Genomic DNA, 5,865 nt, shown 5'->3' on the forward strand with positions numbered 1-5,865 from the left:
ACAATAGCCCACCCTCCAATACCTGAACCACAATTTTTTGCTATTTCGCTATATCCCTGGCGTCTGACTCCCTTCAAACCCTTTCGTCAAAATTTCCTGTATTTCCTGTATTTTCGTCCCCCTTCACAAGATCCCAAGATCTCTTTCGCTGCATCCACCACCATCCTGATTCTCTCTAATTTTGTGTCTATCTCGCTTGCACAGTTAATCACCATCGCAATAAATGCCAGAAACCTTCTATTCAAATGCATGATTTCTTTGTCACATCTCCCTTGATCTTTTCCCTCTATTCCAGTTCTATTCTGCTCCTTCCTCTCAGTTCCCGCTTCTGCCCTCACTCTCTTCGTTGCTTCTGCATGTTATTTTATTCTGCACTCGTGTTCTTTCCACCTCGCTTTCCCTCTTCTTTCTGTCACACTGCATTTCTCCTGCTTCATGATTTCTCCCACAGTGAAAGCATATTGCCTGTTCTTTACACACCGTACAATCAGAACACCCATCTTTCCCACACCTTCTACACCTGTGATCCTTTTTCCTACACACTGCTGCCAGGTGTTCATAATCCTGACACCAATAGCACCTCAGTGGAACCCTCTCATATTCCCTCACCCTGTAACAAACATAATATAAATAGACCCTTTCTGGTAATTCTCCCTCAAATTCTAAAAGTACTTATCCATGTTCTTGTTCTTTTCTCTCCCGATAACTTTTCATCCGCTTTGCCCCTAAAACTCCTTCTACCTCCAAAAAACAATCGGCGTCTACCGACAATGAGACCCCACTAATAACACCTTTCCGTAGCGCTCTTTCTCTCATTAAAAAACAAACTACTTTTGTCGATTCAAGTCTTTTTATTTTAAGAGCCATGTACCTCAGTCTTTTCGACTGACACTACATGATTACAACCCCCTGGTTACCCTCACTGCTCTTACTTCCCCAATCTCCTTCTTTATGAGTGTCCATATTTTATGGGCATCATTAAAAACGCAATTTGGGCTGAAGCCCAATGCTTGACAGTGAGGTTTGACTCTGGGTCTGGTTTCACTCACATTAGTGTTTATTTGTGGCTTCCTAGAGAGAAATAAGAGCACTGATGTGTAGTGTGTAATCCTGAAATCACACACGATAAAAAAAATCTGTGTGACGATAAAAAAATGCAGAGTTCGAGTCCCAGGTTCGCGTCCTCTCTGCATAGAGCTAGCATGTTCCTGTGTTTGTGCTGGTTTCCTCTGTGTCCATATAGTCCTAATTAAGAAAGAATTATGCAATTCTGTCTACAGATACAAAGTCAACACTGAATCTATAATTTTACACAACATAAAGGGTCCCTTCAGAATAAGAAACATCAGTGTCCATGTTCTTGCTCACAAGTGAAAACATGCAAACATTTATGCAACAACAACAATTTGATGATACTCGTAGTGCAACAGTAATGCCCAGAAAGCCAAACTTCATGCTGACCAGAGAAAGCTTGTGTAATCCATTTATTGAAGTTATTATTGAAGTTATTACAAGGCTATCTCTCAGAACTCTGCAAAATCATTAGTACTGCTTAATTTACTTGTCATGCAGATTCTATTATGTTTCCCACAGCCCAAACGTGAGATTACGGTTCAAACTATTACAGTTTTTCCCAATCGTTTAAACACGTTTCCTGAAACTATAGCTCAATTTCTCAAAACTCTAAACACAAAACTGAAAAGAGTTAACCATTTTGGCAAAACTCCACAAATCTCTTGCAAAATGAAACATTGCACTCAAAACCATGTTCTCTCTTCTCAAAACTGATTCATTCCACCAAAACAATACACACAGCTATCATATGAATATCTCTTACAGAGCATCAATTACAGTTTTCTCAACTGTTTAAATATGTTTTCTGAAACTATAGCTCAATTTCTCAAAACTCTACACACAAAGCACAGCAACAGTTAACCTTTTGCCAAAACTACACAAATCTCTTGCAAAATGCATTCATGCATTCAAAACCATGTTCTCTCTTCTCAAAACTGACTTTTTCCATCAAAATGATTCACACAGGCCTCATATGAATAGGTCTTATTGAGCATTGATTTCACATTGGTGCGATAAATTTAAAAACACAACCATCAAAATACAGTATATATGTTCTGGCCTCATGAGGTCATGTTACATATTCAAGTGTATAAAATCGTGTAAAAATTGCTTCTTTTTTATCCTTTTTTGAAGTTTTAGTTTTCTTTTCAGGGGTCCCCAAATAGGCTGCAATTTTACAGTAAATATAAAGACTGTTGCCATGATACAATACAGTAAATTTCTCATCAAATAAATAGTGCATTTGCTAGGCCACATTATTTTTTCCCTTTTCAGTTGTTGTTACGTCCCCTCCCCTTTTCAGTGTCCAATTTCACAATTGATATCAACGTTGAATCACGGCTCTAGTTACTGGCTTCGTTTAAGAATGCCAACAATCTGGAAAAATACGGAATCGTCCCTTATTTTGACAGTAGATAGGCATTCCGTATTTAAGTCATGTCTACATGTCTACGGGACGCATTTTCATCCATATCTTTGTAAAGGATTGTGTTTATATTATCCGCTGTTTTGAATACAATTAAATAGTTAGCTAGCTAGCTAACCGGCATAACATTACATTACATTACAGGCATTTAGCAGACGCTCTTATCCAGAGCGACTTACACAACTTTTACTGCAGTCTTTAATTTGTTCAACTGTCATTTGCACACCTCAACAGTTCTCATGTTTTAAGCATTGCTGGATATATTGCTATGAACTGCTGTGTTTCACAAATTACCCAGATGAACGTCTTAATTAACAATCAAGAACAATTTGTATATTGCTGGGATCATACATAGTCTATCATTACCCTTTCATTGATTAATGTTACATTTTGACCACATACTTCTAAAGAATAGTACCGTCAAAAATCATGTTAAAAAGCCAGCATGATCACTTTGCGTTTGTGTGAATCTGTGTGTGACTGTGGATGTGAGTGTGTGTGAGAGAGAGAGGGTGTGTTTGAGTGACTAAGTATGAGAGAGAGTGTGTGTGTGTGTGTGCATACAGTAATGAGTGTGTGTACATATGCATGCATGTGTGTGTGCGCGTGAGAGTGCACTGGTGAATGTGTGTGTTTGTGTGTGCGAGAGATTGTGTGTTTCCATGTGTGTAGGTGTGCATGTGTGTGATTGGGCGTGAGAGAGTGTGTATGTGTGTGTAAGTTTGTGAGTGTGTGTGCATGAGTGTGTGCGTGCGTGCGTGGATGTATGAGTGCGTGTGCATGAGCGTACTCCAGTGTGTGCATTTGTGAGTGTGTGAGTGTGTGAGAGTATGTGTGTGTGTGCTGGAGAGTAAATGAGAGAGTGTGTGTGTGTGTGCGTGTGCGTATGTGTCTCTACTTTAGTGAGCAAAGGGATACTGAGGAGTCACACACTCTAAATCCAGCACAGACAGGTGTGTGTTGAGTGAAGTGTGTGTGTGTGTGTGTGTGTGTGTGTGTGTGCGGTTGTGTGTGTAGGTGTGGGTGTGGGTGTGTCTATGTGTATCTGAGTGTGTGTGTGTGCATGCGTGTGTGTGTGTGTGATTGAGCATGTGTGTGTATGTGTATCTGAGTGTGCGTGTGTGTGTGTGTGTATGTGTATATGAGTGTGTGTGGTGTGCGTGTGTGAGTGGATATGAGTGTGGTGTGTGTGTGTGTGTGTGCATGCGAGTGTGTGCGCGCACATGCGTGTGTGTGTGTGTCTACTCCAGTTGGCAGAGGGACACTGAGGAGTACTCCACTCTAAATCCAGCACAGAGGGGTGTGTGTTGAGTGAAGTGTGTGTGGAATCTGCGCAGGAGGGTCAGTGTGTCAGTGTCAGAGATGCCGTAGAAGCACAGAGTGCCGGCCGGACGGTCCACACACACTCCTACCCTGTACACACACACTTCTCTACCAGCACCATCACACACTCCTGCTCTGCGGTAGGAAGTGGGGGGGGGGCAGGTATGTGTGTTTGGTTCTCATTGTGCCAGACAGAGAAACTGAGTTCATAAGAGTAAGTGGGTTTATCAGAGTCTCTGTGTTTACAGCACTCCAGACTCCAGGAGTTTTTACACCTTTCCGTAGCGCTCTTTCTCTCATTAAAAAACAAACTACTTTTGTCGATTCAAGTCTTTTTATTTTAAGAGCCATGTACCTCAGTCTTTTCGACTGACACTACATGATTACAACCCCCTGGTTACCCTCACTGCTCTTACTTCCCCAATCTCCTTCTTTATGAGTGTCCATATTTTATGGGCATCATTAAAAACGCAATTTGGGCTGAAGCCCAATGCTTGACAGTGAGGTTTGACTCTGGGTCTGGTTTCACTCACATTAGTGTTTATTTGTGGCTTCCTAGAGAGAAATAAGAGCACTGATGTGTAGTGTGTAATCCTGAAATCACACACGATAAAAAAAATCTGTGTGACGATAAAAAAATGCAGAGTTCGAGTCCCAGGTTCGCGTCCTCTCTGCATAGAGCTAGCATGTTCCTGTGTTTGTGCTGGTTTCCTCTGTGTCCATATAGTCCTAATTAAGAAAGAATTATGCAATTCTGTCTACAGATACAAAGTCAACACTGAATCTATAATTTTACACAACATAAAGGGTCCCTTCAGAATAAGAAACATCAGTGTCCATGTTCTTGCTCACAAGTGAAAACATGCAAACATTTATGCAACAACAACAATTTGATGATACTCGTAGTGCAACAGTAATGCCCAGAAAGCCAAACTTCATGCTGACCAGAGAAAGCTTGTGTAATCCATTTATTGAAGTTATTATTGAAGTTATTACAAGGCTATCTCTCAGAACTCTGCAAAATCATTAGTACTGCTTAATTTACTTGTCATGCAGATTCTATTATGTTTCCCACAGCCCAAACGTGAGATTACGGTTCAAACTATTACAGTTTTTCCCAATCGTTTAAACACGTTTCCTGAAACTATAGCTCAATTTCTCAAAACTCTAAACACAAAACTGAAAAGAGTTAACCATTTTGGCAAAACTCCACAAATCTCTTGCAAAATGAAACATTGCACTCAAAACCATGTTCTCTCTTCTCAAAACTGATTCATTCCACCAAAACAATACACACAGCTATCATATGAATATCTCTTACAGAGCATCAATTACAGTTTTTCTCAACTGTTTAAATATGTTTTCTGAAACTATAGCTCAATTTCTCAAAACTCTACACACAAAGCACAGCAACAGTTAACCTTTTGCCAAAACTACACAAATCTCTTGCAAAATGCATTCATGCATTCAAAACCATGTTCTCTCTTCTCAAAACTGACTTTTTCCATCAAAATGATTCACACAGGCCTCATATGAATAGGTCTTATTGAGCATTGATTTCACATTGGTGCGATAAATTTAAAAACACAACCATCAAAATACAGTATATATGTTCTGGCCTCATGAGGTCATGTTACATATTCAAGTGTATAAAATCGTGTAAAAATTGCTTCTTTTTTATCCTTTTTTGAAGTTTTAGTTTTCTTTTCAGGGGTCCCCAAATAGGCTGCAATTTTACAGTAAATATAAAGACTGTTGCCATGATACAATACAGTAAATTTCTCATCAAATAAATAGTGCATTTGCTAGGCCACATTATTTTTTCCCTTTTCAGTTGTTGTTACGTCCCCTCCCCTTTTCAGTGTCCAATTTCACAATTGATATCAACGTTGAATCACGGCTCTAGTTACTGGCTTCGTTTAAGAATGCCAACAATCTGGAAAAATACGGAATCGTCCCTTATTTTGACAGTAGATAGGCATTCCGTATTTAAGTCATGTCTACATGTCTACGGGACGCATTTTCATCCATATCTTTGTAAA

Source organism: Anguilla rostrata, chromosome 12, assembly GCF_018555375.3.
Source record: "Anguilla rostrata isolate EN2019 chromosome 12, ASM1855537v3, whole genome shotgun sequence".
Classification (NCBI taxonomy): Eukaryota; Metazoa; Chordata; class Actinopteri; order Anguilliformes; family Anguillidae; genus Anguilla; species Anguilla rostrata.